The 21215-nt window shown below is 54.7% G+C and overlaps 1 protein-coding gene across 1 annotated transcript in view; it reads left to right on the top strand.

Annotated features, from left to right (window-relative positions):
* The first annotated feature begins 18854 nt into the window (after positions 1-18854).
* Positions 18855-21215, top strand: part of CNTN2 (contactin 2) — a 33516-nt gene continuing 31155 nt past the window's right edge. The window contains exon 1 of the mRNA XM_061381984.1: positions 18855-19158. The gene's annotated coding sequence lies outside the window, so the exon portion shown is untranslated. The remainder of the gene's footprint in view (positions 19159-21215) is intronic.

Genomic DNA, 21215 nt, shown 5'->3' on the forward strand with positions numbered 1-21215 from the left:
CCCCCACCCCAGTGAGACCCGCAACAACGAAGACCCGGCGCAGCCAAAATATTTTAAAAGAATAAAAATAAAATTATATATAAAAAGAAATGAGTCATAGGGTTTTTCATGGGCATTAGGCAGCACACACACAGAAGTCGGTGATGGCAGCCCCTATATTGTCTTTATTTGGCTGCACTGAGTCAGTGGCGGCACGTGGGGTCTCTGATCTTCACAGCAGGGTGCGGGATCTAGTTCTCTGACCAGGGATTGAACCTGGGCCTCCTGCATGCGAATGTGAAGTCAGCCACTGGATCACCAGGGCAGTCCCACCAGCCCCCATTTTGAAGTTGGTCATATCCTGGAAAACTCAATGGCACAATCTGTGTTTTCAGTGTAGAATGAGTGGTGCGGGAATGTGCTCAGTCATGGAGACACTGCTGATTCACAGCAGCTGCCTCTGTGCTTCTGCACCCCTGCCTCTAGAGGAGCACCAGGCTGGGCTGCCTGCTGGCCGCTCTGCCCGTGCAGCCCTGCCCTGAGATGGAAGAGCGCATTGAAAGAATGAATAAAACTGCTTATGACGAACCAAAAGCCCCTCCTAATAGACTCAAAGGCTGTCTGTGACACAGGGAGCCCAGGGCTAGTGCTCTGTGACAACCTAGAGTGGGGGATGGGGTGGGAGGAGGGAGGGAGATTGAAGAGGAAGCGGCATAAGCATACTTAGGGCTGATTCACGTTGGTGTACGACAGAAGCCATCACAATATTGTAAAGTAATTATCCTCCAATTAAAAATTAAATTAAATTTGAAACAAATAGACTCAAAGGAATATCAGCCAATGAGCAAAGAGAGAAGGGAAGGAGCCAGAGAGGCCCCTGTTGGTGAGGAACACGGCTCCGGCTCCAGCACGCCTCCTTTGCTTTGGCCCGTGGTTCGGTAGTGCGCGTTTTCCCTGAGGAGTGGCTGCAGACCATCGCCAGGCAGGGTGAATGGTGAGGGTGCACCCAGACTTCGTAAGCCCCCTCCCTTTCCTCAGGACAGTGTGGGGCATGCAGGGGTTCTGCTTGTGCAGAAAGGTAACTAGTGGTTTATAGGCAGTAATGGGAAATATAGGCAAAAAGACTCCCCTGCAAACGCAGACCCAAACCTCTGGGACAAAGAACCACCAAGTTCCAAGGCACTGGTACTTATTCTTCCCTCAGAAAAGACCATTGACTCGAGGAGTTGCTGCTTCACTAGATTAAAATAAGAACGTATTTCCAGGTCTAGCTCCTGAATAACTCACTGGGTTTGTCACACACCACTTCTGAACGTCCCTGAGCACTTGTTCTAACGCAAGAAAGATCTTATCATTCTCACGTTCACAAACTATCTCAGAAATTTGCTCCTTGTGCTCATTTGCACTGTCCCCAGCGCTAGTCTGCGGCCGCGTGCTGAACTGACAGTGTCCTTGCCAAGAGTGTTGCCTACTCCCTCTTGAAACTGCAGCCAAAAGATCTAAACCACAAATCTGATCATGTCACTCCTTTACTTGGAAACCTCAAGTTTGCTACAATAAGATAAGGTCTAAACTCCTTGGTTTGACGTGTTAGATCCTTCATGACCTGACCCTTACCTCTGCAGTCTTTTTTTACTTTTACGATTCTTCACATATACCCTAAACTTTAGCCATTTCAAGCGATTTCTAGCGCCTTTGACATGCAATTTCTCAGACTTCTCCATTTTGGCAATTTAATTCCCCTCAAAAAGCACCTATTAATAACTTTTTCTGGACCAGTTAATGACATAAAATCAGTAGGATAGATTTCCAGTCCTCAGGAAACTCAGACTATCAAGAGAGACGACCAGGTAAGCAAAAGCAATGTGACAATGTCCAGGACAACGGGCTCAATAACTGTGGATTCAATAAATAAATTATCATCAAAAGTTGGCAGGCTTGAAATACTCTCCTCTCAACTTTGCAGACACCTGTCCAACCGGATAATGCATAATCTGATGCTCACAACCAGGCCTTGAAACACCTAATTCCAGGCTCTTTCGTCCTTCCCAAATCTCTCTAACCACCTTTTCCCCTACAGATCATCTCAGCTCCTGAAAGTCAGGCTGTGGCCTCCGTGCTGGGTCACATGTCTTTAACAAGATGTGCAGGGGACACTGTCTCGGGAAGTTCTCCCTGATTCTGCTATGGCCACATGAGTACACATGCACACGTGTGCACACACACACACACACACGCACACATGCGCACACACGCACAGTGTGTGCACAGTGCAGTCTCGTTAAGATTCCCTCTCTATGCCCCCAGAACACCTATTTCAGGTCTCTCCCAGGGGCTTGGCATATAACACTTATTTTCTGCTTCTTTCACTAAAAGATGAACAGCCTGAATTAATATCATTTTTGCCACCTCTGTATCTGCAGGCCAGCCTGGCACACAGTAAGGACAGAATGCATATGGATGAATGAATGACACAGCTGTGCCTTTGAAGGAAAGAAGTAGCCGGGTGAATTTGAAACTTTTGTGTCACCCTTTTGGATATTTGGATTTTGGACTTGGATACATTTGGGGTGGTCCACTGGCCCACTTTTAGAGCAGGAGCCTCCACTCAAGAGCACAGAAGTAGAGAGATGAAACGACTGTCTTACTCGAAGAACACGGACCTCGATTCAAATGAGTCCAAACAAAGCGAGGCCAGCCTCCCTCCAGAGCCCCCAGGGACCCCAGAATATCTGTCATCCCTCATCCCCGGCTTCTGAAGGCTGTGCCTCCCAGCCCATTAGAAATGCTGATCCCTAGTGTGGAGCTGGATTAACTGACCCAGTGGGAGGGAGCGCGTCATCCTCCAATCTTTATTAAGAGTGAAGGCTATATCCCCTCTTGCCCAGCTGCCCTTGAAGGGATGGAATCTGGGAATTCGTTATGGTCCCCCTCATCAAGGCAGCCTCTACCGCTCAACACTGCATTGGGGGGGGCGCCTATTTCAGCCTCCCCCTCCCCACTTAATGCATCAGAGCCCATTTGTTTGATGTGGTTCCTGCCGAATTGCGGACCAGGCAGTGGGCCTCCGAGCAATTTGGAGCCACAGCTGCGGCCCAGCAGCCCCAGGTCCCAGCCCCCTCCCCCTCCCCCACCCCTGCCCAGAGCTTGCCTCAGACCCTCAGCAGAGAAGCACAGCTTTGTGTAGACAGGGATGGGTCTGGTAGGGTCCTGGCCAGGGTTCCATAGGAACTCATCCTATCCTCAATAGGAACTCAGCTTCAAGAGAACTAGGGAAAGGTGAGCTGTGGCTGGTGGGCGAGAGTAGATCAGTCTGAAACAAATAAACACAAAAAACAAAATTACTGAGGATATATTTAAAATCACAATTGCCCTCTAACAGGGCTGAATCCTACCAGTGGAGGGTCTGGGACTGATCTGGGTGGAGCATTCCCAGAGAACAGTGAGGGAAGCCTGCATGACAGAGGGGGGAGGTCTGAGGACTCTGGAGCAATCCAGGGCAAGAGACAGCTGCAGTGCAGTGACATCAGAAGGAAGACGAGAGCAGTGGTCTCAGAGTGTGGTCCCTGAGCAGCAGTGGTCTCAGAGTGTGGTCCAAAGACCAGCAGTGGTCTCAGAGTGAGGTCCTCAGACCAGCAGTGGTCTCAGAGTGTGGTCCCAGGACCAGCACTGGTCTCAGAGTGTGGTTCTTAGACCATCAGCAGTAGGATCACCTGGGAGCTTATCAAAAATGCAGATTTCTTGTCCCGCTCCCATCTACTGTCTCAGAAACTCTGGAATATGTGTTTTAACAAACCCTTGAGGCAGACTGACGTTTGAGGACCCCTGGATTAGAGGATCCATAAGGAAAAGCCTGGGAACTCTGGGATGTAGCCCTACCCACTGCCCCCAAATTGTCAGTCAAGCCTACCCAATTGATGGATGAGTTTTGTGTGAGTCAATGTTTTATAAAAACTAGCCAAGTTGGTGAATGCTACATGCAAACTGATGCAAAGGGAAGCAGAGACCACAGGAGAATGTAGAGGTCAGAGCACAGACCTCAGGAATCAGCAAGAATTATGGGAGACTTTGACTTCCACAGACCATGGAATTGGCAGACAACTAAGCCATTTATGGGAGAAGGCAATGGCACCCCACTCCAGTACTCTTGCCTGGAAAATCCCATGGACGGAGAAGCCTGGTGCACTGCAGTCCATGGGGTCACTAGGAGTCGGACACGGCTGGGCGACTTCACTTTCACGTTTCACTTTCATGCATTGGAGAAGGAAATGGCAACCCACTCCAGTGTTCTTGCCTGGAGAATCCCAGGGACGGGGGAGCTTGGTGGGCTGCCGTCTATGGGGTAGCACAGAGTCGGACACGACTGAAGCGACTTAGCAGCAGTAGCAGCAGCAAGCCATTTATACATGGATGTCAAAGAGGAGAGAGGCACCAGCTGGCATTTGGGTCACAGTGCATCTACATTAAGTGATTCAGGAGAAGAGTAACTAATAACGTTGATGCTGGCCGACTGCGCGAGACAGAGGCTGTGCGCTTTACGCAAATGGTCTCTTAACCTCACAGCCGCCCTCTGAGGAGGTAGCTTTATGTCCTGTTTATGCATGAGGAAGCTGCAGCTCCGCGCGGCTGAATCTGTGGCCCAAGGTGGGTGATGAAGCCAGAACCAGCCATCAGGGCTTTCTGACTCTGAACCCTCGGCTGTCACGGCTACACTCGGGTGTGAATGCACATATCTGTGAAGAGTTAGCCCTGGGATCTTGTTTTCAAGGCTTCATGCCGGAGCGGCCCCTGCTAGCTTTTCACGGGATCCGGCAGCAGTTGGTCCCTTTCTGCTCTGCTCTGCTGTGGTAGCACATGTGGGTTCCTGACCCCACTCCAAGAAAACCCAGAGAACCCAGGGAAGGGCTGTGGGTCCCTGCAGCCCCTGGCCACATGACGAGGGGCAGCGAAGCCCTAGGCATGCATCCTTCCTCAAGTCAGCCTTGAGTACCGAGAAAAAGCCAGGGCTCGGTGGACAGTCAGTAAGATCCCAGCTCTGTGACCGCAGACAGGTTACCTGACCTTGCTTTGCCTCAGTTTCTTCATCTATAGAGCAGGGATTATCATTGTAGCTACCTTTTAGGTTGCTGTAAAGATCAAATTTGGCTTCCTTGGTGGCTCAGCGGTGAAGAGTGCCTGCAATGCAGGAGACGCAGATTCAATCCCTGGGTTGGGAAGATCCCCTGGAGAAGGAAATGGCAACCCACTCCAGTATTCTTGCCTCAAGAATCTCACGGACAGAGGAGCCTGGAGGGCTACAGTCCATGGGGTCGCAAAGAGTTAGCCGTGACTTAGTGACTAAACAACACAAAGGATCAAATTAGTTAAAACATGAAAAATGCCTGATGCATAGTATTATATAATACTTTGTTAAATTTAAATAAATGAATGAATCCCCTTATACTTCTGCCTTCTAGGATGTTCTCCCTAGCCTGATTCCTTCCTTCAAAAGTCCTTCCCATCCTTCCAGGGGGGCTCAAGTCCCTCCTTTCATAATTACCTTGGCCCACAGTTCCATCTCTCTCCAAAGAGCTTCTCCTGACCTCCCCACTCCCTCTGTCCCCAGCCTTCAACACAAGTGCCCAACTTGTCTCCTCCACGCCTGGCCAGGCTGCAGGCCTCTGGTGGGCAGGAGCAGCGGCCCGTGACTCTAACTCTGTGGTCCCTCATGTGCAGTGGGTGGTCCTCTGATCTTTAGCGCCCAGTGGTCCCAAGGCTAAGCAGGCCCGTTTGTCTTCAAGCCGTCTGCATGACTGTATTTACTGCCCAGCTAGGGGTCTAGTCCGTGTGGTGCTGACTGTGTGGTGGCAGGTGGGAGGGGATGGGAGCGGCCAGTATTTGTCTTCCTAAAAGCAAGTTTACCAGGTTCCAAGTGGTTGGATGTAAGGGCTGGTGATGGATATTAGAGCTAGAGGCTCGTTTTACAGCCCCATTAATTAAGTTTCCCAAAGTCCCCTAAGTGCTTTTGTCTCCCTTGAAAGCCAAGGAACCCACTCTCATTTATGGGAAAGAACTGTCCATCTTGAACCTCCCTCCCTCCTGCCCCTGCTCTCTCCAGCCCCTCCCGGCCAGACAACCCGCAGAAGAGGAATAGGCTAGACATCCGGAAGGCCTGGGTCTGTCCCACGAGAGAATGGCCCCAGGGCAGAACTCGGCCAGGTTCCCCTCCTGAGTTCTCGCCCAGATTGGAAATGGGTATGGTTACCTCCCTGGGGCCATTTCCCCTGAGACTGAGGAACCAACGCCAGAGCTCGGCGGGAGGAACCACCCGTCCAGGCCACAGGGATGGGACTCAGGGCTCCTTCCGGCTCCACACTGACACACCTGTCCCCAAGGAAGGGGCGTTTGTCAGAGACCATCACTGATGCCATCAGCTCTGAAGCCCAGAGAAGCTAAAATCCGCTATCCCTCTCCCTCCCAAAGCTGAGCAACAGCCTCCACAAGACACAAAAGCCAGAAAGTCCTTCCTCCCGAGCCACACGCGCCTCCTCCCCAGGTTTTCCACATGATGATGCCCTGGGCTGCCTGCTGCGGTCAAGGCCACAGGCCAACTGCTGGGATGGGACGTGGGCCGGGCTGGGTGTGCGCAAGGGCCGCGAGCGCAGCCTTCAGTCGGCAGGGGCTCCTGGACGGACCCAGCCCTCCCAACTCTGTGCATGTGGCTCAGACCTGAGGTAGGAGACGGACGGGCCCCTGGGCTGGACGGCGGGTTTCTGTCAAGCGGAGTAAAATTGAAACGTCGTTCTCACTCAGGTATTCCAAGGGCAAATCTAGTGGCAGAAACTAAGCTCCGCTGAAGCCAAGAGATCAGATGGCCTCTCTTGAGGTCAAGGGAGACTTCCCTCTGCACACGTGCAGGAAGGTTTCTTGGGGTCGAAGGGGAGGGGGCCCCACCCTGTAATGAGTGTGGATGGGCAGCCGTAAGCCTCTGCGGTGGGATCCGTCTCAGCAGAAGGTTCTGCGTGCATCTTGGGGAGGGTCCAAGGACCTGTCAGCTGTGAAGGAAGAAACAAGTAATTGGCCAACTGAAAACAAAGACCCGAAGGGCCGTCCTGTATCGGTGACTTAAATCACTGTACTGCGCTCCACGCTCCTCTCCCAGTGTGTATTTCTGTGCTGCTTCGGACAAAAATAAATGTTCCTCTGTGTGCTCCCATATACACTGGGCTGCATCTCTAATAATAAACTTTGTGCGTGTTTTGCAGTTTCTGACTCCTTGAAGCGTTTTTGCTTTTAAATGGGGTAAGAATCAGGAAATTTTGCTTCTAGCCTCTAGCCCCTGGTAGAAGGGCAGCAAGTTTCAATCCCTGGATGGGAAGTAAGATCCTGGCCCTCAGGAAACAGCCCTACAGAAAGTGAAGGCCACTGTGAGTCCTGGTTCGTCCCCTCATTTCATGGAACCTCCCAGCAAACACTAAGTCCCTGGCCCCCAGCGAACGCCCTGGCCCTGCCTTCCCTTTTAGCCAAGCCCTCCTTGGTGAAAGCAGGCTCACATTTCTCATTATGCTCAACTGGACTGCATCCGAAAGGCCCGAGGGGTTTCCTAGAAGAAACAAAATATGTAAAAACCTGTGAATAGATTCATTCTACAGACAGGTAGAAATAGTTTGGGATTTTCAGCTGTCTATCTCCCACCAAACCAGGTAGCTGGGAGCTGTGCTGGGTTTGGGAAAACTGGGGGCATGATAGTTCTCAGGAATCTCGTCTCATCCTGAACCGAGGACCGTGCCGGTGTGACTTGCGCCCAGAAGCACAGCCTCTGCGCCCTCTCCCTGCCCAGCACCAACCCTTCCCACTCCCGACACCCGGCCCTCTGCAGAGCTGTCAGGCACACGCGGGTCCGTCAGTGGCCTTAGCAGAGCCGTGGGTTTTCATCCGATTAGTGAGCCCGGGAGTAATTACAACTTCATTAGCCAAATAGGTTCTTGGTTCAGAGACTCCCCCGCCCCCAAAACAAAACAGACACCCGCTTGGCTCCATCTGCAGTCTGTCCCCCGGGGGGCCAGCTAACAATGCAGCGGGCTCCAGGGGAGCGGGGCTGGGGAGAAGCCGGCAGCCGCCAGCGGGGAGGAGGGACGGGGATAAGCCGGTGGCGGTGGGGAGGAGGCTGGCAGCCCCTCCTCAGGGGCGCATCTGTCGCCGGCTGGCCCCCTGGAGAGAGTTGTGACAGGGAGACGGATGACACTGCAGCAAATGAGGAGCGTGACCCCTCGCCTCTCTGCTGCCCCTCGCCCTCCACTCCTGCTCGCCTCCCGGTCACGAGTGGCCTCACGATGGCTCACGTTCCGAGGGTGGAGGAGACAACCGCCTCCTCTGGGGGTTCCCTGGCCCATGCCCGGGGCCTCCAGAGTGTCGGAGTCCCTGGCTCCCGACCCTAGTCACCCTTCCTTAATTCAGCTGCAGCAGCTCCAGGAGCCAGAAAGCAGAGGGTATGCCAGGAAGGACAGAGCAATGCCCCAGGACCACCCGACTGGGGAGCTTTAGCCAGGCCAGGCCTCCAGGGCAGGCAGGCAGGTCCCTGACCCCGCAGAGACTGCACTGCTCCCCTGCCGGTTGTCTGACCTCTCAGCTTGGGAAAGCTCTCTTCGGGTGGACGAACCTAGAGAATGCCACACTAAGTGAAGTAAGTCAGACACAGAAAGACAAATGTGATGTATTATATCACCTATCTGCAGAACCTAAAAAATAATACAGCTGAATCTATTTGTAAAATAGAAACCGACCCACAGATACAGAATACAAAGTTGTGGATGAAGGGTGGGAAGGGATAAAATTAGGATTAACAGATACACTACTACTGTAAGTCACTTCAGTCATGTCTGACTCTGTGCGACCCCATAGACGGCAGCCCACCAGGCTCCCCCGTCCCTGGGATTCTCCAGGCAAGAACACTAGAGTGGGTTGCCATTTCCTTCTCCAATGCATGAAAGTGAAAAGTGAAAGTGAAGTCGCTCAGTCGTGTCCGACTCTTAGCGACCTCATGGACTGCAGCCTGCCAGGTTCCTCCGTCCATGGGATTTTCCAGGCAAGAGTACTGGAGTGGGGTGCCATTTCCTTCTCTGTAACAGATACACACCACTATATATATAATACATACACAACAGGGATTTACTATGTAGCACAGGGAATTATATTCAATATCTCATAATAAGCCATAATGGAAAATACTCTGGAATACATACGTACGTAGGTGTGTATGTGTACACTTGAAATGAACACAATATTTTAAATCAGCTATAAGTACACCTGAAACTAACACAGTATTGTAAGTCAGCTATACCCCAATTTAAAAAAAGAAAAGAAAGCGTTGTCTTTGAGTCTAAATTAGCTCCACATTGCAATTAAAACCGTCCCCTCTTGGGACACTGCTTATCGTCCTCTCCTTTCCTGTTCTTCTAATAGGTCTAGAAGCACAGCGTCTGAGCCTCCTGCCTCTGAGCGGACCGGCCAGCCAGCTCTGGTCTGAGCCTTCCTCAGTTACCCCAGCCACGCGGTGCGCACACCAGCTCCCTCTCCCCGGTGAGCGTCCAGGAGGCGACCGCACCAGCTGCGGGCCATCCTGCTGCCCAGCTTTCCGCCAGGAGGAAGTGCAGGCTCCCTGCAGACCCTCAGGCCCATGCCTCTTTGTCTGTGAAGCTTTCAGAGAGAGCTGGCTGCTGCTCCTGGGGGCTCTGCAAGTAACAGCTGGTGAATTCGCATTCCTGCTGAGGGCCCCTCTGTGTGGATCCTCAGCCGGCGGGGCACCGTCTGCTGAGGCTGGACCCAGGAGCAGGAGTAGAGATGAGATGACCTCCAAACAGCCCTGCCACTTGCCAGGCTCCAAGCTGCGTGCAGACTGGCCCGACTCTGACCTGACTCTGTTCTGCCCCCAGACCCGACCGTCTGCTTCATCCCCCTGTCTCCCCAGTCCTGACCCACAGGAGGCCCAGAAGCCAGGCAGGAGGACCCCTGCTCGCTGCTTTTCCAGGAAAGGGGGTCCCCAGAGTCTAGCCCAGCTGTGCACGCTGGGCCCCTGCTTGTGTTCCCTGAAAGCAACCGTCCTTTTGTTAATTCTGCAATTTCCCAAAGTGCCAGGAGCATCTCATCTGATAGTCACAGCATCTGTTCTTCTCACTTTCCAGAAGGTTGGGTGGGAGCCGTGCCAACCCCTTCCCTGAGGCTCCCCCCGCCTCATGCGCCTTCTGCCAGTTTGAGCACCCTGATCACCTGGGCCCCTGCGAGCACCTCCAGTTCCCCCTGTCCCTGGCCCTGGCACCCCTCCCTATGTCCTCAGCTGGCAGCCTTGGCAACCATCTCCCCTTCTGGAACCAAACTCACCTGCCCAAGCAGGTAGGCACCTGTCCTGTCCCTTGAGGGATACGGGAGAGAGGTTAGTCTTCCCCCGGAGGCCTGCCCAGGGCCCCTAGCAGGTACAGGAGCCTCAGGGGGCCAAGAAAAGAACTGGCCTGTCTGCCCCTCTCCCTACACGCACAATCATTGAACTGCTCCACTCCAGGGCAGTGGAAGCTCTGGCTGGCTCCTCAGCCCAGAAGACCAACCAGGAACCTGGCCGGCCCTGTCCTGACCTTCCACACAGGGATTCCCAATGATGCTTGGGGCTGGGGTAATTCTTAGGTGTGGGGCTGCCCTATGCTTTATAGGCTATTGACCTTTACCCCCAGATGCCTGATACACATTCCATACCCCCCAGCACAACCCCAGTTGTGATAAACGTCTGCAGACTTCACCAAATATCCCCTGGTCGAGAAGCACTGAGCTAAGGCAAGAGGGGAACTGACGCCGGCACACCAGTGCCTGCCACGCCTCGAGCTTCAGACTCCCCAGGCGACGAAGGGACGCCTCAGACGAAGCACCAGCAAACACTTCCTGCGCAGCGCCCGATAGGGAATCTTCTCAGCTTTGCAGGCTGAGAATATTCAGCCTGCAGGCCATACAGACTCTCTGGCAACTCTTCCACTGCCAGAGCATCAGGAAAGTGGCCGGAAATGCACAAATGAATAAATGTGGCTGTGTTCCAAGAAATGTTTATTATGAACATTGAAATTTGCATTTCATATTCTTTTTGTGTCTCCCAAAACATCTTTCCTTTTTAAACTCTTTGAAAATTTGAAACACACTCTTAGCACTTGGGCCTAAGGCTCTCAAAGGGATCACGATACAGGACCTTTGGGATGGTGGGGGAGGTAGCCATCTGTGGTCCGGCAGGGTCTCCTCCCCTGCCGCATCCTGAACCCCGGAGAAGAATGGGTGCCACACTCATCAAGCCATGTAACAAACACGTTTTGAGCAGCGATACTGCACTGACGGTGCACAGATGTAAGACACAGGGAGAGACAGCCCATCCCCATGCAGATGAGCGAGGAGCATGCCCGTGTGACAAGGGCACCAGGGAGGGCCACCTCGTGCTCGAGAAAGGCGGGCACACGAGGCTCCCTGGAGGCACGACCTCCAGGCCAATTCTCAAGAGCAAGGAGGACGTAGCCAGGTATACCTAGAGAGAAAGACAGCCATTTCCAACAAAGAACACCACTGAAAGAGTGGAGTTAGAGTCCAGCACCTCCCAGGAAGGGCAGACAGGTCAGCATGCTGGGAGTGAGTCGGGGGGGTGGGGCGGGGGGGGCGGGGGGTGTCAGGCGGAGGGGGGCGGGTGTGTGGTACTCTGGACCGGGGTTGAGCTAAAGAGGGTGAGGCAGGTGACATCAGGGCAGGGCAGGCGACACCAGACCACAAGTCACAGCAAGGAGCCTGGCACCAGCCTGGAGGGAGAGGAGCTGCAGAATTGTTAGCGGGAAAGCGGTATGATCTGGTTTGCATTTTTGGAGGCTCCCTCTGACTGCAGTCTGGAGGGTGAATGGGAACTAGACTGGAAACAGAAAGCCTGGGGAGGACAGATAGAAAGAGCTCAGGTGAAAACAGGTGAGCATCAGAGCTAACACTGCAGGAAGGGCACGGGGGCGGGGCGTGTATGGGAGAGGCCCCTGGGAGGCAGAACGAGCAGGACACAGGAGGGGGGGTGCGGTCACAGAGGGTGTAAAGGCCGGGGTGCCATTCATGAGACAGGGAAGCCAAGAGGAGAGGCCGGTGGACAGGGTAAAGGCGGGTGTATCAACCGGGGTTCTCCCAAGAAAGAAAACAAATGAGGTGTGTGTGTGCGTATGTGTGTACAAATACACATGAAATAAATATGCTTCATTTCAAGGAATTGATTTACATAACTGTGAGGGCTATCGAGTCTGTTTTCTGATTACAAGCTGGCAGGTTGGAAACTCAGGTGACAGCGGAGGCTGCAGTCTGAGGGCAGAATTTCTTCCTCTGGAAATTCTCAGCTGTGCTTTTCAGGCCCTTCCGCTGATTGGATGAGGCCCTCCCACATTATGGAAGGTAACCTCCTTACTTGAAGTCAACTGATGGTAGATGTGAACCACATCTACAAAATCACTTCTCAGCAACACCTAGATCAGTGTTTGATTAGACAGCTGGGTACTGTAGTCTAGCCAGGTTGACACACAAAACTGACCGTCACGGGGGTGGATACAGGGGCTGGCCCAATGTAGAGGCATGAGAGCCCCATGGCCATCCGATGAAGACTCCTGGCTGGCCAGCGCAGGTCTGAGCCCCGTGCCCAGAACCCTTCCAAGCCCCCATGACTTCCCCTCTGACAGTGGCTGAGTACACGGCCTCCCTGCCTCCACATCTGCGTCTGCCCTGTGCATTCCACCTTCCCTGCCGCCCCTGAGTGGACCTTCCAAAGCACACATCTCAGCCTGTCTCTTGCCAGCTTAGACCCCTCTGATGGTCCCCACTGCCCTCAGATAAAGCTCCTCCTGGGCTCATAACGTTCCTTGAGGATTGACTGCAGCCTTCCCCTCCAACCTCATCCCTTCCTTGAATCCTCAACCCTAGACCAACTCCTTTTCCAAACATACCATATTCTGCCACACTGCTGCCTTTGCACAAACGGTTGCTCCTTCCTGGAACCACATCCTCCTCACCCCTCCAAGCCCATGCCAAACACACCTGGCCTACCTGGCGAGCTCAGAGTATACCTCTAAGACACAATTAAATGCTTTCTCTGTTCCTGAGCCTCACTAGGCCAAGGCAGGTACCCTTCCATGATACTTTGTGTGAGCCTGGGTTACAGCACTCAATGGGTTGTGTTCTTATCATTTTTCACGTCATCCCACCATTCCGCTGTGAGCTCCGTAAGAGGGCATCCCCTGCCTTATTCTTCTCAGTGTCCCCAGCACCCAGCACAGTGCTTGCTACAAGAGGACTTGATAGTTGCTTATTAAACAGATGGATGAATGGAAGGACGGATGCGGTTGGGTGTGTGAGTACAACACTTTTCTCAAAGCTTCTGGCTCGGCACTTCTGTTCCAGGCACTGTGCTAGGAACTTTGAATCCTAAATTAGTCCAGGCTCTGGGTTGCAGACAGCAGAAGCAGACTTCGGCTGTCGTAAGCAAAAAGGAGATTCACCAGGAGGTTATCAGATGGATCACAGAATCAGAGGAGGCTATAGAAAGTGACTCAGAAATGGGTAGAAACAGAGGGAGGCTAGGTGGCAGAGGCAGCAAGGTCACATCTCAGGACAGCCTGCTCAGGACACCGTCACGAGCATCACTCACACCGGACGCTCCCTGCACGGGTGACAGAGCCGTGAGGGTCCCGCCGCCTCCTCTGCTGCAGTCCAACATGTGTGCCTCCCTCCTCTGACCCACACATCCCTCTGAGGCAGAGCATCTCACCTCTATTTTGCAGAAGAGGAAATTGAGGCTCAGAGAAGCCTAAGGTCACCAGACAATCAATACAGTGAGTGGGACTGGAATCAATAGCTGTCAGACGCCAAAGCCCATAGCCTTCCACTCTGTTCCGCACTGTCTCCTTCGAGGGGTACCACCCACCATTCTTATATAAGTGCAGTTCCCTGGATAGTGCTTCGTAGCAGCCCTGAAATTCTAATGTGCTCGCTTTTTTTTTTTTTTTTTTGTGCTCGCTTTTTTTGACTGCGTCTTTGGGGTATGTTTTTGGCCCTGACAGATTGTAGCAGGGAATATAAAGACAGCAAAGTCGGCACAAGAAGACCGAGCAAAGAGAGGGTCTGCACCCTGACATGGGTGGATTGAAGCTGCTTCCAGCAGATGACATCTCAGCCATCCGGGGATGCCAGACAGCAGGGCCTGGCCTGAGGCTCAGGGAGGCCTGCAGAATCTGGTCAAGGACCCGTGTCCTCACCTGCCCCCCCAGCTCCCATGTGCCCAGGCTGCGCGTTAGCCACACAGGGCGGGCTTCGTAAAGAGCACTCAGAGGCCGCTGCCCGGCAGCCCTGCCCCATCCAGGGCCGTGCTTTGAGGAGGAGGCCATCTTTGGTGGGGGAGTCTTCTGGCAAAGTCAAAACATGACCCTGCATGTCCTGGAGAGGCGGAGGGCAGAGCCCCAGACGGGGAACCCCAGCGCCCAATCCCAGCCCAGCTTCATCTCCACCGTTCCGGGACCTTGGGACAGCCTCTGGGCTTCAGTTTCCCCATGGCTCCATCCTTTGTTGGCTGCCCCTGCCCTCCCACCCTCCACCTCCCACACTGGCCAAATTGTGCATAAAAAAAGATCTCAGGGTTCTTTGAGCTCTTTGGAGAGACCGCATAAATGCAAGGCATTATTAGCATCATTACTATTAAATATTAATAATGACATTAGCATTGTCCATTATAAGCCTGAAAAGAAGCTCCGAGAGCCCTGTGTTGAAATGGCTAAGAGAATAATTAGGCCCCTCTGGGCTGCAGGCCCGTTCAGGCCCTCACACAAAATTAGGAAGGCAAATGTGGGTGGGGTACTGAGATTTCCCTTCCAGCCCCCTGCTTAGTTCAACTTGGCTCCTCCCGGACCCACATGAATCATGCTCTTTCCAGTCCCCAGCAACCCATGCCAGAAACGGGTCCCCCACCTCTACACTGTTTATTCCAGGTCAGGAGGCACCCCCAACCCATCCACCAAAACCTTTGCCCCCCTCCTAGCTCCCGCTTTCCCCCATCTGAACTGTCAGAGCAGTCATTCTCCGCCATTTATTCACCAGTCAACAGATAGTTATTTGAGTCTCTGCTAGGCATCAGTCACTAGGTTAAGCTGGGGGTGGGGGTGTGGGAAACATGGGCGTGAATGAGAAAATCTCTGCCTTCAGAGACTGCATGGTCGAGGGAATCATCACCAGTATTTTGCATGGCACTTCATACAAACTTGACTTCATCTCTTCCCCGGTGGCTCAGACGGTAAAGCGTCTGCCTCCAATGCCTACAATGTGGGAGACCTGGGTTTGATCCCTGGGTCGGGAAGATCCCCTGGAGAAGGAAATAGCAACCCACTCCAGTATTCTTGCCTGGAAAATCCCATGGACGGTGGAACCTGGTAGGCTACAGTCCATGGGGTGGCAAAGAGTTGGACACGACTGAGCGACTTCACTTTCATACAAACAGTGCCTATAAAAGTCATATTTTAATCTACTTGTCCTTACACTATTCTAAGTTAGGAATAGGATTGTTTGCATTTTGGTGATGAGAACCTGGATTCTCAGAGAAATTAAGTGTTCGTCAGTGACCTGCCATTGTCCTCCAGCTGGGTCATCCAGAGCTGAGAGTCCAGCTCTTCTGAAGGTGAATCCAGAGTCACCCAATCCTTGAAGCAGAGAAGGGCTCAGCCTCATGGGTACATGCACTCATTACAGATGGGGAAGCTGAATCCTAAAAGGGCCCAAAGGGAAGTGTGAATGTTTACTGAGTACCTACCATGTGCTTAATTCAGCATTCACACCAGCTAGGCGAGGTTTGTGTCTTCATCCCTGTTTTTCAGATGGAGAACCTGGGACTCTGAGATTAGTGACTTGCCTGGGGCCACACAGGACTCTGTGTCAAGCTGGTCTGGTTTCAGAGCTTTGCCCAACCCACCTGGCCCTCTTCCTGGAGGCTGCGGATGGACCATCCGGCTCCCACATCCAGACTGCTTCCAGAAAGGTTACAAGCACACTAAAAACAGACCATATCCAGTGGCTCTTTAACCCTCCGCTGTTCTAGGTAGAGACCCGGCTCCAAAAACACACGAACACTCCTGGGAGTGCTAGAAAACTTCTGAAGCCTGAGATCAGAGGTGAAGAGCCTGGTTGCAGGAGGGGCTGGGAAAGGCCATGTGAGGCTCGGACTAACACGGGAGGAGAGCCACACTGTCAGGGGCCTGTGTCCTGGCAGAGAGCTCCTCCCCACTGGTCCCCTGGGGCTGACCCGAGGCCCCTCCTTGACCACGGGAGATCCCCTGGTGGGCCTCCGGAGCAGGGAGCAGGTGGTCTGAGCAGGGTTGAGTGGCCCTCAAGATGCCTCCTGGGAGCCCCCACTTGGGGTCACCACATTGTCAGGCAAACAGTGGCCATTTGATTAGCTGCCTGATCATCTTCAGCTCGCCTTCTCTGCCCGTCTGGAAGTCTGCGGAAACCCAAATTGGAGATGAGGTGTCCTGCTCTAGACAACAGGAAGACATACTGCTTAGCCCCAGAAAAAAGAAGTGCCCCTTGTAATCAACTGTGCTGAGGATTCTGGGATCTGACAGGCACCTGTCCCCTGCTCTGTCCACCCCAGAGGGGCCGGAGGCTGGGGGCTGGAGTACGTGGATACTGGAGTCCGACCAGCATTCTCCACTTCTCCTCTTGTTTACTCTGAGCAGGTTCTTCAATCTCTCTGAGCCTCATCTGTAGAGTGAGCATAATAATAATAACACATACCCCCTTGGGTGGACAATTCAGTTAAAGCACTTAGTACAGTTCCTGGCTCGTTGGAGACACTCAAGTCGTTGTTAATAATTTATACAATAATTAATAATAATATAAAATGCCGTTGCCATTATCAATCTAATGGACCCACAAGCAAAACTCAGCCTAGACCCCCAAAGGCTCAGCCCACTCTTTTGTCAGAAACAGAAGCACCTGAGGCAGTGAGGAGCCCCCAAGCCCCCCAAATCCCTCCAAGATGAAACTTTGGGAGATACTGCCCCAAATCCAGTCCTGGGCTCAGTTAGCACCCTGTTTGCACTTACTGTGGCTTCTGGAGCCCAGGGGCAGGGCAGGCAGGTTGCAGAGGGGTCTGAGAACATCTTAGAGCCCCTAGTCACCGGTATCATTGGGATGGGAACCGTGGCCTCCCCAAGGACCCACCCCCCACCACAAAGGCAGCAGCTGTCCTAAAACAGTCATAAAGACAGCAGTGTCAATCTAAACCAATCCTTCTGCAAACATTTCCAGACCATTGGCCCCTGAGTCAGCCAATGCCCAGTCCGCCTCTCCCAGGGCAGCAGCTGAGCCAACCCCTCTTGGCAGCCGTTTCTGCTTGGAGAGAACTCGGGGCGCTCTCATCAGAGCCTTGGTTGACATGGGTAGGGTCAGAGGGCAGGGCTAACCTCAGAAGCTTGAGGCCAAGTGCCAGCCTCAGGAAGACAGACAGACAAGGACAGCGTGGGCAGAGGCAGAAGGAAGGACATCCCGGAAGGGACTTGCTCAGCAGTCCAAGTTATCCAGGAGATGTGGCTCACAGAGCCTCCATCAGGAACGAGGAAGACTGTCCCCGAGCTGGGAAAGCTACATGCAGGGGCAGCGGAAGGCCCTGGAGCGGGGAGAGTGGATGGGACCCGGGCAGGCATTCTGGCCTCGGAGGCTGAGCTACAGGCCTTCCCTCAGACCACACCTCCTCCTCCCTTTCCAGGCCCCTTCTCTGTCGATCCAGGCCCGTCCCAAGCCTCTGTGTCCCCCTCCACTCAAAAATACATGGAGCCACGCTCCAGGCTTGACAGGTATGTCCCCTGAAAGCTCTGATGGCCACGCTCCAGGCTTGACAGGTATGCCCCTTAAAGCTCTGATGTTGGCCTGCCCCCACCAGCTGCTTCAGCATCTGGACGGCTCACTGGTCCCGTCTGTGAGAGCTAGACAGCAGGTGGACCAGGGTGGGGGCACAGTGACAGCCTGCCGGGCCACGGCCGCCACAGACGGCTCGTCCCTCCTCCTCCAGGCCCCAGCCTCCAGGGGCACGCCTGCCCACGACAGGAGCAGAGAGGGGGAGACGCGTCACTCACCAAGTGAGCACCTAGAATCTCAGAGCCGGCAGGGACCCTGGCCATCTTTAGCCCCTTCAGGTGATCGATGAGGCTCAGGAAGACAACGCACTCAGCCTAGAACATTCAGTAAAACTAGTTGGAGGGCCCAGACTGCCTGCAAAGACCCAGACTCTTAGTCTAGTGGGCTTTTCATGACAACACACTGAGGGCTGGTTGAAAGTGTGAAAAGTGGCTCAAGGTCTACTATATAATTTTAAAATATTTTGCCAATCAATGATATATGAGGTGATCCATTTGCATAAAATAATACTAATAACCCATGTAATTATTTACATGAAATTAATAAACCCGGAGGCATGTAATTTAAATCTGCTAAGGTACATTCACTATCTATTTTAAAATTTCCTCTAATGTTCGGTTATCTTGACCAAGAGCCCACCTTACTCTCATAAACAGGGGAAACAATAAAGACGATCAGAGGCAGCCCTCCACCCCACTCGGCCCGCACCTCGTTTCTAATTTGCAGCCCTTCCTCTAAGGGCTGCATGGAGTTTGCTGCCATGGGTCTCAGGGCTTGAGGACTAAGCCACTCTTTCGTGCTTCCTCAGCGCACCCTCTCCAGCCCTTCAGCTCGGCGCTGGGCAGGGAGGGCGGGGGCAGAGGCCAGGCGGCGCAGGAGCTGAGCCGCCCGAGCCTCACGGAAGACGCGCCCGGCCCTTAAACACGGGAAGCAAATGAGGTGAAGCTGGGCGGCTGGAGAAGGGAGGGGCCGGGGCGCGTCTCCAGGCTGAGACCGAGCCAGCCAGTGAGCGGCGCCGACAAGAGGGAGGAGCACATCTCGGTGCAGAGATGCTGCAGTGAACCGGCGGCACACACGCGCACACACACGCACACGCGCACACGCGCGCCCTCGCCCGCCGCTGCACCAGGACGGCAGCGAGCGCTGGGGCTGAGGGAGCGGAGCGGAGGAGGGCGGCCCGGGGCCGGCAGACCGGCTGGCTCGGCTCCCCGGCGTGAGCGGCGTCCCCCTTCCCCCGCCAACACCCTCCTTACATCCCAGGTAGGTGCCAGCCGCTTTTGTCTCCTCCAGCCCAGGGGCTTCCCGGGGCACCGCTGTGGGCAGGGGCTGGGCGCTCAGTTCCTTTGCGGGGGGCAGGGCACAGAGGCAGAGCAGAAACCCCAGCCGGCTGGCAGGGGCCCGTCTGACTTCTCACCCCAGCCCCCCAGGGGCAGCCGGGACCGAGACCCCCTCCGCCCTGTCAACATAGGTGGCACCCCGCAGGGCCCTGGCAGGCCAGGCCTGGCCGGGAAGCTGAACCCCAAGAGTGTGTCCAGGAGCTCAAGCCACAGGCTGGCAGCAGTGACTGCCCCCAGAGTGGGCAGAGGCCACAGCCCTGCCCTGTGCCCCTGGCCCAGGGCTTGACTGTCTGTGAGTGAGGCCAGGCCCCCGTGCCCCAGCCTGCCGTGTCCCTGGATGGGAGCGAACCTGACTGGCCGGATGCGGCCTGCCCGTGCAGGGTGACCTCTTTATGAAGTCCTGCTTCTGTTAGACAGAGGGGGAGGCTGCGGGAGGTAAAGGGAGACTGGAGCACAAGTTTAGGCAAAGGCCCGTCCAGGGGCCCGGACTTAGGGAGGAGAACCTGGGTCAAGTCACATCCCTTCCGCCCTGCCCACCCTCCCCGTCTCCTCGGGGGCCCCCCATCCTCGCCGGTGGCAGTGAAGGAGGCACAGAAGTTTGACTTTCCCGCGGGGGAGGGGATGGGCCGGAAGGGGGAGGGGTGCCACCTCCGGGGTCTTGAAAGAGAAGGCAGTCCTGTCCCGCCATGGGGTTCCCCAAGCCAGAGGAGGGGGGCGCAGCCATCACCTCCTCCAGGAGGGGTCCCCACGTCTGGGGCGCGAGGAAGGAGGGGTAAGCTGAGACAGCGCCTGTGTGGAAGGAGAGCGTTCGCACGGGGACAAAGCCACAGACCGGTGGGGGCTGAGCCTGAGTCCTGGGGGAAAAGCTGTCAGTCAAGGTTGTTTAGAGGTTCTGGAGCTGGGAGTGCCCATGGCCCCTGCCCCGGAGAACCTGGACTTGCTCCCCCCCGGGTTTCCTGCTCCTAACTTCCCCCTGCTTTACATCCAGCCCGCAGCGGGTCAGACTCCTCTCACCCTTGCCTTCCGGCCTGACCCCCAAAGCCCCAGCCTCCTTCCCCAGCCCAGCTGGCATCCTGTCCTTCTGCCCGAAGGGAGGCGGGAGGAGGAAGACCCCGTGTTAGCCAGGGTGTCGCTGGTCTCATCAAATTCCCGGCGGCCGTCTGGGACTCCTCTCCCAGCCTCCACGTCCCTGCTTCCCAGGGGCCCTCAGAGAGACCCGATGGGACCGAGGGCAGCGAGGGTGGGCCGGAGGTGGGGCGGAGACGTGCCCGACCCTGGCCTTGGGAGCAGGGAGGTCCACGCCCCACCCGGGGCCCACCATCTAACCCTCTCCAGCCAGGCTGCAGGTCCCCTCGAGGACGGCTTTCACCCAAGGTCAGAGTTCTCTCTCCTTCCCCATGAGATCTACCAGGAGCCCCCAGCCATCAGGAGGGGGTTGAGGTGAGACAGACATGGAGGGGCCGCTGCGCCCACGGCAGCAAAGTCCCCGACGCCCCCTCTCCTTCTGGGCCCCCCCTGAGCGGCAGGGGACGCAGAAGCACACTGCCTGAGCAGAGGGGCCTCGCTTATTCCCCTCTTACTCCCCACCCAGTGTCTACACCCCCAAGCTCTCTCTGCAGGCTCCCTGCCGGTCAAATGCACCCCACACCGTCCCCCCCACCCAGGATTTCACTCCTTATGCAACTCCGCTCCAGCACCTTCTCTGCCAGCAGTTGTTTAAATAGACACGTGTGGGAAGGGCCTCTGAGGCAGTGCGCTCAGCAGGATGGTCTCTGACTGCTGACCAGACTCGCTCCTCAGGAGCAGTACTAAGAAAGAGGTGCCCCCAAAGTGTCCATCAGGGAAGCTGCACCCTTTGAGAAGGCACAGTGCCCACGACCCCCAGAGATGTCCTCAGCCAAATGTTTGTGAGAAAGCTTATCTCAGAAACCTAAGGTCAGAACCACAGGGTTGGATTCACAGGGAAAAAAAGAACTAGAG

Source organism: Bos javanicus, chromosome 16 (genome assembly GCF_032452875.1).
Source record: "Bos javanicus breed banteng chromosome 16, ARS-OSU_banteng_1.0, whole genome shotgun sequence".
Classification (NCBI taxonomy): Eukaryota; Metazoa; Chordata; class Mammalia; order Artiodactyla; family Bovidae; genus Bos; species Bos javanicus.